We start from the raw sequence: 12,939 nt of genomic DNA on the forward strand, positions 1-12,939 counted from the left end.
TAATCTATTCTTCTACATGGTATCAGAGCCCCTATAGACTCACGTCTCCATTTTTTTTTTCCGTTCAACATCATGTCTGCTTCCCCGACTTCTTCCTCCAAGTCTGATTCATCCAACGTCCTGTTTACCGTCCCAAACATGAATCATACTCTGCAAATCAAACTCTCCAATGCCAATTTTCCTAGTTGGAGAACTCAGATCATGGCTTTTGTTAAAGCCCAAGATTCTTATGGCTTCCTGGATGGTACTTCCACACCTCCGGCCCAGACAATTCCAAATCCGAGCACTAGTCCAAATGCTCCTGCCACCATAGCAAATCCAGAATTTTTAGCTTGGTGCCAACGTGATCAGATGCTACTCAGCGTGCTCATCTCCACGCTTACTGAACCACTCGTTGTTCATGCTGTTGGTTGTGCTACCGCGCACCAACTTTGGACTACCTTAGTGTCCATGTTTGCCTCTCAAGCCCGGTCTCGGGTAATGCAGATTCATTATCAACTTGCTACCTCCAAGAAGGGTAGTGCATCAATTACAGAATATTTCCAAACGTTCAAGGCTCTCTGTGACAACCTTGCTGCTGCCAGCCAACACCTCAACGACTTTGAACGAACATCCTATTTCCTAGCCGGTCTCGGGACAGATTACGATCCGTTTGTTACCTCCATCACCACACGGCTGGATCCTCTGACTCTCGATGAAATCTACGGCCATCTTCTGGCACATGAGATGCGAATCGAACACCATCTCACTCCTGAGCCTGTCGTGCCCACTGCCAACTTTTCAACACGAGGTGCACCTTCACGCGGTCGGGGCTATCGCGGTCGTGGTCGCACCAACAATTCCCGTGGTCGAGGATATTTCTCTCTTGGCCGCGGCAGAGGAAGCACCTCTTACCCTGACTCAGGCCATTCTTCTAGGCCCGTCTGCCAGCTCTGTGGCAAAATTGGGCACACTGCCCCCAGATGCTATCAGCGTCCTGACCCTGCACTTGCTGGACCTCCCTCAGCCCAGTACCAGCCTACTCAGGCCTATTACTCTTCCCCTACTCTTCCTCCAGAAGAAAACTGGTACCCGGATACTGGTGCAACACACCACCTTACCAGCAACTTGCAGAATCTGAACATATCCTCTGAGGAGTACTCTGGTCAAGATCAAATCCGAATAGGTAATGGTACAGGTCTGTCTATCTCTCACTCCGGTTCTGCAACTCTCTCTTTATCTCGTCGACAATTTCTCCTCAAACAACTTCTTCATGTTCCTCATATATGCAAGAATCTCCTCTCTGTTCGTCAATTTGCCCTTGACAATGATGTTTTCTTTGAGTTTCACTCTTCTTTTTTTACTATTAAGGATTGCAAGACCAGGCTCCCAATTCATCACGGCCCACTTAAGGATGGCCTTTATCACCTCTTTTTGTCGCCAGTGCATTCATCTCAATCCCAAGCACTCGTTGGTGAGAGGACTTCTTCACATAGTTGGCACCACCGTTTGGGACATCCAGCTCTTCGAACGGTCAACTTTGTTCTATCCAAGTTTCAGCTTCCTGTTTTATCCAATAAGGCAACAGTGCCCTGCCCGGTCTGTCCACAAGCAAAGGGTCATCAATTGCCCTTTTTAGTGTCTAAAACTTCTATTTGTAATCCGTTAGACTTAGTTTATTCCGATGTCTGGGGTCCTTCCCCATCTATTTCAATAAATGGAAATCGTTTTTATGTCTCTTTTGTGGATGCTTTCAGTCGGTTTACTTGGGTCTACCCTATTCAGGCCAAATCTGATGTTATGCCAGTATTTATCAAATTTCAATCCATGGCTGAACGTCTTCTTAATACCAAAATAAAATCTGTTCAAACTGATTGGGGGGGTGAATATCACAACCTCCACCAATATTTTCAGTCCATTGGCATTGTCCATCATGTTTCTTGCCCTCACACTCATCAACAACAAGGGTGTGTGGAAAGGAAACATAGACACCTCATCGATACAACCTTGGCTCTCTTAGCAACAAGCTCACTCCCAAAGAAATTTTGGGATGATGCATGCCTAACTTCCTGCTACCTCATAAACCGACTGCCGACTCCCCTACTCAAAAATCTGTCTCCTTTTGAGAAACTTTTCTCTCAAACTCCAGATTATAAGTTTCTTAAGGTATTTGGGTGTCAGTGTTTTCCTAATCTTCGGGCATATAATTCTCACAAATTCTCACTTAGATCCAAACCCTGCGTCTTCTTAGGATATAGCACAAGTCATAAGGGCTATAAATGCTACCACCCTGAAACTGGCCGCATATTTATCTCTCGGGATGTCATCTTCCATGAAGATGTCTTTCCCTTCTCCAACACTACTCCAGCTCTAGTTCCTTCCTCTTCCAATTCTGTGTCTGTTTCATTAACCCCATCTTTTCCCAACAACCTAGCACTTTCAACTCCACCCACCAACCCTGTTCTCAATACCCCTTCTTCCCCTACTAGTGTCAGTATTTCTAGCCCTTCTATTTCTTCTGTTTCATCTCTTGCAGAACCGGATGTGTCCTCTATACAGCAACCTCTCCGTGTACATCCTATGCGGACCCGATCTCAAAATAATGTTCGGACCATCAGACAGCTCACTAACGGGACAATGCGCTACCCTCTCCCTCGGGCATTACTTTTTGAAGCTGCTCTTACAGAACCTACATGTTTCACCAATGCTATCAAGATTAGTGAATGGCGCACTGCCATGCAAACCGAATTTAATGCTTTGCTCAAAAACAACACTTGGACACTTGTTCCTCCTTCGGTTGCGACGAATGTGGTTGGCTGCAAATGGATTTTTAAACTTAAAAGGAAGGCAGATGGGTCTATCGAACGTCATAAGGCCTGATTGGTGGCTAAGGGCTTTCACCAACATGCAGGCATTGATTTTGGTGAGACATTCAACCCTGTTGTCAAACCAACTACCATCCGAACTGTGTTATCACATGCTTATTCTGCTGGGTGGTCTATGAGACAAATTGACATCCAAAATGCTTTTCTGCATGGTTTCTTATCCGAGGATGTTTATATGAAGCAACCTCCGGGGATTATTCATCCTTCGTATCCGCATCACCTCTGCAAACTGAAAAAGGCTCTCTACGGCTTGAAGCAGGCACCACGAGCATGGTTTGCTCGCCTTAGTGGGAAATTGGTTGACCTTGGTTTTACTGGCTCAAAAGCAAATTCTTCTTTGTTTATATATCATACTGCAGCCGTCTCTATGTATTTACTTATTTACGTTGATGATATTATTATTGTTTCATCTGTTCCCACTGCCATTGATGAACTCTTACAGCTATTAAGCACTGATTTTGCTGTTAAAGACCTTGGAAAGTTACACTACTTCCTTGGAATTGAAGTTATACCCGTGAAAGATGGTCTCTTACTTTCCCAGCAGCGCTACATTCGGGATTTACTCTCCAAAACAAACATGACGGAAGTAAAACCAGTATCATCTCCCATGTCATCTTCTGCAGCCTTATCCGCATTTACAGGTGATCCTATGGAAGAACCCTCCTTATATAGAAGCACGGTGGGTTCCCTTTAGTACTTGTCTCTTACACGCCCGGATTTGGCATTTGCGGTTAATCGTGTGTGCCAATTTATGCATCGACCAACCAAACTTCATTGGCAAGCTGTCAAGCGAATCCTTAGATACCTCAAATGTACCATCACTCATGGTTTGTTGTTACAAAAGACCTCAACAACTTCTCTTCAAGCATACTCAGATGCTGATTGGGCAGGATGCTCGGATGATCACCGTTCAACTGGTGCTTATTGTGTTTTTCTTGGCTCCAACTTGATTTCTTGGAGTTCTCGTAAACAGCCTACTGTTTCTAGGTCTTCTACAGAATCTGAATACAAATCTGTTGCTAACACGGCTGCTGAAGTGATCTGGATCCGATCTCTACTCAAAGAACTTGGTCTTACACTTTCTACTCCACCAAAGATATGGTGTGACAATATTGGTGCAACTTATTTGTCCGTTAATCCTATTTTTCATGCTCGCACCAAACATGTAGTCATTGACTTTCATTTTGTTCGTGAGCTGGTTGCCTCCAAAGACCTAGAGATTCTATTTGTTCCAAGTGAAGATCAACTTGCAGATGTCCTCACTAAGCCCCTGGTTTCAAAGAGATTCCATCGTCTATCATACAAGCTCAACGTCCGTGAACTCCCGTTGAACTTGAGGGAGGATATTAACACACAACACACTCCTAACTCGTCTCTAACACATAAGAGTTCTAGTGAGTGTATTGATAAGACTTCCGGTAGTTCACAACTCCTAGTGACAGCCGGTTCCTAGGGATAAGAGTTCTACTTGTATTTAAATTAGTCTTAGATTACTGATTACAGTTTGTATTAGATAAGACTTATCTCCAAGAGATAGTATTAGATCAGGAAGCTAGAAGCTAGAAGTTAGAAGTTATCTTGTATTCTATGTAATCTCTATATATATTGAATAGACGCTCACTAGATGAGCAAGCATTCAAAGCCAAATAATCTATTCTTCTACAGTGTTTGAGAAAATGACACAGAGAGAAAATAGAAACCACTCCTTGTTTATAAATGAGCTTTGATCTCAATGGTCGCCGACTCGCTGGATTCCAACCACAAATTTCAGAGTTTTCTCCTTCAATTTATCTGAAACCCTACTTCAGCAATTCTCATGCAGATAATCTTATCATAACTTTATTGGCAATTACTTGCCCACAATAACTGCAACTTTTTCTCTTCTGTGGTCCTTCCAAATACTAGTTTCTTCTGCAAAAAACAACAAAAGCTAACCTGACTTGCAAGCAATTCTCTTCGCTAAACAATTTCGAGCGAGCAAACCTCATCCCAACCTTGGTTGCTTGAAGAAACCAAGGCTACATTTGTATTCAACTGAAGAATGACCCCCAAAAGGACATAATGACTTGTAATAAATGAGGAACATAACCATATTATACATGGATTCTAACAAACTATATATATATATATCATCTATAAGAGCATTCTTAATAGCCTCACCAAATTTTACTCACCAAAATAGCCAAAAAAAAAAAAAAAAATTCTATTCTGGTGAGCCACTTTATGAAAATCCCCCCAGCAGCCTCACCATTTTAACTAGTCAATATTCACTATTCCATTTAAATAATAATTTTTCAGATTTTTTTATTATTTCTCTATTTAATATTTTTACAAAGAATCTTTCATATCCTTGAAAAAAGGACATTATCGTGTGAGAGAGATGGGAGATGAGAGAAGAAAATGAGAGAAAAAAAGGAAAAAAGTGTGCTGATCATGTGAGAGAGAAAGGTGAAACAAAATTTGATGAGTGAATATTACTCATCAGAATTGGTGAGTAATTTCACTCATCAAAACTTTTTAGTTAAAATGGTGAGGCTGCTGGAAGTGGTTTTTTAGTGTTTTCATCAAATTTCACTCATCAGAATTGGTGAGTAATTTCACTCATCAAAACTTTTTAGTTAAAATGGTGAGGCTGCTGGAAGTGGTTTTTTAGTGTTTTCATCAAATTGACTCACCAAAATAACTAAAAAGCTATTTTGATGAGGCTACTAGGAATGCTCTAAGAACTTAACGAGTAAATATACCCAATTTCTATATATATTTCGATTGGAAGAGTCTATTCACATCGCGCAAAACTAGAGGGCATGACTCACTGCTCATCGTCAGTCCTCTGTGAGAGCAACCAAGAAAGATAGTCAAATTATACCTCATCCAACTGACTTGGTGGAGTAACCCTCTTTTGGATCAGCATTTCTCCTAGCATGATTGTCATTTTCTATCCATGTTGGAAAATGATGTCTATCCAGATGAACACAAAATAGTTTTGACTCATCCAAGCATAAAAAACTTACAGGTGTGCAAACATGGTTCCTTGTTTTTTCATGATTGTCTTTCACATGCTTGTGTGCAAATCTCATTCCACTACCAGAAAGCTACAGGCAAAAGATTTAAGATAAAGGTGCACAACCTTCACATGCTGACAGAGATTTATATATATAAATATAAACAAGGGAGTGGTTTCCGATTCCTCCATGTGTCATTTTCTCAAACACCATGTCTACCATCGGCTCTTTCCAGCAAAATGTTCTTTTTACAGATCAATTATTCTTCATATTCCTTTGTATAGATCAATTATTCTTCATATCAAATGGAATAAAAAAATCAAACAACTTCTTCAACTCAAACCAGTCCCTCATCCAACTTTGTTTCACCTTCACCTTCAGCTCTATTTCATCGGCAATGGGCTCTTTTTTCTTTTTTCTTTTTTTATTTTATAGATTTTAATAACAAAAAATATTAATTTAAGGTGATTTGGCCAAAAAAATACCCTAAACGGTGTCGTTTTAGCTGATGTGTCAACGCCTATGTGGATAAACGAAGACTCACCCTAACGGACGTTGCAAAACTGGACGGAAAAAGACATGGAATGACCATTTTCAAATTCGCGAAAAACTTAAGGAGCGAATCTTTATTTTTAAAAAGTGAGAGTGCCTTCAAATCACGCGTTCACTCAATGATTTATGATACATTTACCCATTTTTTTTAATAAGTAAAAGGATTTCATTAAAAACCAAAGGTCGTACCTAAGTACACAGGACATATACAAGAGAAAAACCTAAATAGAAAAAAGAAAAGAGATTAAAAAAAGAAAGAAGAAAGTCACAAAAACTAGAAATGTGCAAACAATCGTAAGCAGCTATCCATTCAAAAAGGGTATGAAAAAATAAGGCCTTTAGCTCTGCCACTATCCTCTCACTGCCTTCAATGCTCCGATTATTTCTTTGTCTCCGAATGCACCACATCAGACAGAGCAGGATCATCTTCCACAAAGCTTCACTTTGAGAATTATCAATCTTCCTTCTCCAACAAGTGAGGAGATCTCTTACTCAACGAGACATGACCCACGCTAAGCTGAAAAGATAGAAAATAGAGTACCATAAGGCACTAACCATCTCGCAATGGAGAAATAGGTGGTCAATGGTTTTTCCACTCTTCTTACACATGAAACACCAATCTACCGTGATTTTTTGCTTACTAAAGTTGTCCACTATAAGGATCTAACCTAAAGTAGCAAACCAAGCGAAGAAAGTCACTCTCAAATGGGCCCTACTCCGCCAAATACACCTCCAAGGAAAGAGGTTGCTGTCATGGGGGAATAAGACATTATAGAACAATTTTACATCAAAGCTTGTCAACACCATCATGTTCCAGCTTAATGGAATACAACTTATCAAAAACGAGGAAAAGAATTCCAACTCCCAATCATGCACCGATCTAACAAAATTAATGTTCCACTGAGGAAAGCCATTAAAGAACTAAAGAGGATAAGCCACGGAAGCATCCCTAAGGCAGGCAATGCTATACAACTTTGGAAACGCTGCCTTAAGGGGTCGTTTCCCACACCACACATCGTGTCAGAAACTAATCTTGGACCCATCACCCTCCTTCAAACTAGAACATCTAGAAAACTCCTCTCACCCCCTCCTAACCCACCCCACTGACTGCCATATTTAATAGGCTTATCCCCATAACCATTTCCCTAAAAGGGCTCAGTTGCATTTATCCCCCTCATTCAACCCTCTCACGTTCCAAGTAACAATTTTGGCTTCATTAAGAGCTAAAAAACCCCTTTCCTTTCCTTTTCCACGGCTTGAACTCTCATCTTTGGAGTCATAATTAATAGAGCATTCTAGTCTTTTTCACTCCCTACTACCTTTGATACCTACTTTAGAATTGGAAGCCGAAACCTTATGAAGACGGATTGCTTCAATAACTGTCAAAAGTGCCATAAACTGCTCCTTAAAACCCACACACGAATCCCCCACAACACGATAGATCTCTTTCATTCTCTACAAAATCCAATCTAAGTACTCTAACCTTGAGCAACTAGATTTCCCCAACACAGCAGGAGGATATGAACTTATGAGAGTGCAAAACGAGGCTTCCTCCCTATTGAATAGATCCACGTCCCGGAAAAGTGTCGGGTCGTACACAAGCTAATTGTTCCCTCCATCACAACCCAACTCCATCCCAACCAAAGCAGGTAGAGCAGTTCCTTCTCCCTTATCACCATTAACACTAACCTCCCACACAAGACCCGAAGATGAACAAGGAGCGGAAGGATCAACAACCGGTGAAGAATATAATATCCCCGTTTCAATAGCAAGAACCCACTTAGCAGACCCAAGGTCTGATGCAATGCGAAGAGGTCCTGACCAACAACCACCAACAGGCTCTAAGACAATAGCACTAGCACCCAGGCTATCAACTTGACTAACTAAGAGAGCCATTTTTCTAGGTAACTCAGCACCACCAAATACATCAACACCACTAGGATTGATCCAAAGATCAGCCAACGCTCCTCAACGGCAGCTTCTAAGGAAGGTTGAGAAAATTGATGCGAGAAAGCTTCCAAGTACGACACCTTCAACACAAAAGCAACGGCGGGACCTGAGACAATCTGTTTAGATCACAATGAAGACACTGCGTCACCACCAGCAAGATATACGGTTCTCACTGTGCTTGTAACGAGCCTTCCAGCAAGCTCGTTCATTTCTTACAGCTGGAAGTACATGTGGCGGTGTGTGGGTACGTGGCAGGAATAAGTTGTTGATGGCTGCTAGCTAGAGTTGGAGCTGTCAAGCATGCAAGGAATAAGCATTGCCTATTAAATACGCTGTCGTTTTACTCTTAGTAGTATTTGAATTTCTGTTGTTAGTTTGGGCGGGTCTGTGTGTCTAAATTGTATAAAAGAGGGGAAAGTCCTTTGAGAAGGCATTCTGTTGGTTGTATCCATGTTGAATCAGGAGGTTGTTTGGCTCCTCGAATTGCCAATCTCTATCAGTAAAGCTTGTCTCTCCATTTCTATCTCTCTCGATTCTCCATTTTTCTTCTTTTCACTCTCAATTGTCAGACTAAATTCCATATAAGTAATTGGTACTGCTACAAGTGGTATCAGAGTCTCGATCCGCTGTTGCGCTTGAATTCGTTTTACTGTCAACGGCGATGACTCAGACTAGATCTGCTTCGGCGGAGGTTCGTGAGGTGCAGGACGGTTTACAATTGCTGCACGTTGTAGCTTCTGAAGTCCAGGCGAATGTGAGGCAGAACCAGTCAGATGTGCAATCTAACATTCGAACTCAGGAGGAATTCCGGCGAACGCAGGAGGACTTGCGGCGAACACAAGACGAGATGCTAGAAATGCTTAAGAAGTAGAACGAGCAATTTCGACAGATCAGCTCGCATTTCAAGTTCAAGGAACGGGAGTGCATTGATGCTAATGGCAGGCAAGGAGAAACTAGCAGGAATGCTGATCCAGTGTTTCAGGCGGACTCTTCTGGAGGAGAGGCGTTTCAGACAAGGTCATTGTGCCTTGATTTTCCATGATTCGACGGAGAAGATCCGGAAGGTTGGTGCTACCGAGCCTCACAGTTCTTTGATTACTACTGTATTTCTGATGCACAGAGATTTACAATCTCTAGCTTTCATATGGAAGGCAAAGCTCTGGTTTGGTTCCAGGAATTGCGTACTAGCAATAACCTGACCACATGGAGTGAGTTTATCAAAGCTCTCCAGATTAGGTTTGGTAGGGGTTTATATGACGATCCAATGGAAACACTTGTAAAATTGAAACAAACTGGTAGTATTGAAGAATATAAGTCTCAGTTTGAGCTTCTGTTGGATAATCTGAAATTGAGCTGCTTTTTAGGAGGATTAAGTGACGAAATTAGGCTTCCTGTTAGGATGTTCAACCCTAGAACATTAACAGATGCCTATTCCCTAGCAAAAATTCAAGAAGAATTGATTTTAAATGCTAAGAAGACTACTCGGACTTCTTGGAGTAGCACTCAACTCCGGAGTTCCAATGTGGTTAGCAGCTCATATAAACTGAGGATGAGCCTGCAAGGTCCATCTAAGATGCTCCAGGGTGGGTTTAGTCATGGACAACCAAAGGGAGGTGATACCAGTAGACTTTGCTATTCATGTGATGCTAAGTGGAGCAGGGGCCATGTTTGTGAAGGTCCGAAGTTGTTTTTAATTGAAGAGGTGCTGACGGATGAGATTGAGGAGAATGATGAGGCCACTCTTGTGGAGACTGTGGAGGAAGAACCGAAAATTTCACTTAATGCTATTACGGGAACTCCCACTCCAAAAACCATGAGGTTATTAGGAAGGTTGCTGAGTCACAAGGTGATTGTGTTGATAGATTCAGGTAGACACACAATTTTGTGGATGTGCACTTGGCTAATTTGCTTGGAATCCAACCTAAAGGACAGGAGGCCATTAAGGTCCGGATCGCCAATGGCCAAGAAGTCACTAGCTCAGGCAAGAGTAGTGTTACCACTTTGAAGTTGCAGGGAACGAATTTTGGGGTGGAGTTGTATGTGATACCTTTGGCAGGATGTGATCTTGTCTTAGGAATTCAGTGGCTTCGGCTTTTAGGCCCCATTTTATGGGACTTTGAAGCCTTAACAATGGAGTTTTCATTTAATAACCGGAAATGTTTGTTGAGAGGTTTCCAGCAGGGGCAAATGTGGAGCTTGGAAGATGCTGAGAGCTTCAGAGTTTCTGGACAGAAAGGAGTTCTTTTCCAGTTGATGGCCCACTCGGCTGCAGAGGAGCATCCTGGGGCAGCTGAAGAATATAGAAGTGCAGCAGAGTTACAGAAATTGGAGGAATTGCTACAACAATTTACTGATGTGTTCCAGGAACCTACTGAGTTGCCTCCACACAGGGCTCATGATCATACCATCAAACTACAACCGGGGGTACGACTTGTATCTGTTAGACCCTACAGATATCCTTTTTATCAAAAGGAGGAAATCGAGAAGATTGTGAAGGAGCTGCTGTCTTCGGGAGTTATTCGACCAAGCACTAGCCCTTTCTCTTCCCCGGTATTGTTGGTTCGAAAGGCGGATGGATCTTGGAGGATGTGGATGGACTACCACTCCCTCAACAGTGTCACAATAAAAGATAAGCACCCTATTCCAGTAGTAGATGAATTATTGGATGAATTGTGGGGGTCTAGGGTCTTTTCTAAACTGGATTTAAGATCCGGTTATCACCAAATCAGGGTAGTTGAGGATGATATACCAAAAACAGCCTTCCGTACTCATGAAGGCCATTATGAGTTTTTGGTTATGCGTTTCGGCTTAACCAATGCTCCTTCTACATTTCAGAGTCTCATGAATTCTGTATTTAGGCAATATTTGAGGAAGTTCATACTTGTGTTCTTTGATGATATCCTTGTATACAGCAAGGATTTTGACACACACTTAGGTCACTTAGCAATTACATTGGGGCTGCTGAGGGAGAATAAGCTCTTTGCTAAACGGACTAAGTGTAAGTTTGGGTGCTTTGAAGTGGACTACTTGGGACATATAGTCTCAAGTGAAGGGGTGAGGGCTGATCAAGGGGAAATTCAGGCTATGATTGAGTGGCCGCTTCCTAAGACTGTGAAAGCCTTGAGAGGATTTTTAGGTCTCACAGGCTACTATCGGAAGTTCATAAAAAATTATGGAACCATTGCTGCTCCACTGACTTCTTTACTTAAGAAGAACTCTTTTGAGTGGAATGCAGATGCTGAACATGCATTTCAGCTGCTGAAAGAAGCCGTTACTCAAGCCCCTGTCCTTGCCTTGCCAAACTTCACTCAACCCTTTGTCATTGAGTGTGATGCGAGTGGAATTGGGGTGGGAGTAGTGCTGATACAGAACCAGAGGCCCATTGCCTTCCTGAGTAAGGCACTGAAGGGAAGAGCTATTCATCTGTCTAACATATGAAAAGGAACTATTTGCTTTGGTAACTGCTGTCCAGTAGTGGAGGCCGTATCTTTTGGGACAGACTTTTGTGGTAAGGACAGATCAGCAAAGCTTAAAATTCCTATTGGAACAGAAGGTTGGTTCTCCTTGCCAACAAAAGTGGCTTACTAAGCTGCTTGGCTACAGTTTCAAGGTTGAATACAAAAAAGGCGTAGCAAACAAGGGAAGGATGGAAGGAGGAACTCAGTTTGTCTCTTCTTTCAATTCCAACTCCTTCTTGGATTTCAGAGGTGAAAGCACATTATCAGGTGGATGAAGAAGTACAGGACCTGCTCTCTAAATGGCAGGCCAACAGCTTAGATTCTAATAAGTATACTTTCAGGGATGGTGTGGTCTTTTACAAGGGTAGACTTTGTTTGGGCAATGATCAGCAATTGAAGACTCTGGTCTTAAACTTTGTTCACAGTGATCCATTGGCAGGTCACTTGGGCTATGAAAGAACTATGCAGAGGGCGAGGAGGGATTTATACTGGAAGGGTCTAAAAAAGGATCTCAAGAAGTTTATAAGAGAATGCCCTGTGTCAGCGGAACAAGCACGAGAATACTCTCCCTGCTGGACTTTTGCAGCCACTTCCTATACCTCATAGGATTTGGACTGACATTAGTTTGGATTTTGTGGAAGGCCTTCCTGTATCTCACGGTCATTCGGTGGTTTGGGTAGTCGTGGACCAGCTGTCTAAGTATAGCCACTTCATTTCACTTCCTCATCCTTATACAGCGGCTTCTGTGACCCGTGAATTCATCTTCCATGTGTTTAAACTACATGGGATGCCAACCTCTATAGTATCAAATCGTGATCCTACGTTTACTAGTGCTTTCTGGAAGGAGTTCTTTAAGTTGCAGGGCACCACCTTGAATATGAGTACCAGTTACCATCCTTAGTCCGACGGCCAGACTGAGATTGTCAACAAAAGTCTAGAGCACTACTTGCGTTGCTTCTCCCAGGACCGTCCTAAGCAGTGGACTTCATGGCTTCCATGGGCAGAATACTGGTACAACACCACCTGGAATTCTTCCATCCGTATGACTCCATTTGAGGCGGTCTATGGCATTCCTCCTCCCCGGTTGATGTCTTATGTCCCGGGCACTACTGC

At 42.3% G+C, this 12,939-nt stretch overlaps 1 protein-coding gene across 5 annotated transcripts in view; it reads right to left on the reverse strand.

The window, feature by feature from the left end:
* LOC133868083 (potassium transporter 11-like) overlaps positions 1 to 12,939 on the reverse strand; it is a 45,625-nt gene that overhangs the window by 24,000 nt on the left and 8,686 nt on the right. The gene's annotated exons all lie outside the window — the stretch shown is intronic.

The sequence above is a fragment of the Alnus glutinosa genome, chromosome 5, assembly GCF_958979055.1.
Source record: "Alnus glutinosa chromosome 5, dhAlnGlut1.1, whole genome shotgun sequence".
NCBI lineage: Eukaryota > Viridiplantae > Streptophyta > Magnoliopsida > Fagales > Betulaceae > Alnus > Alnus glutinosa.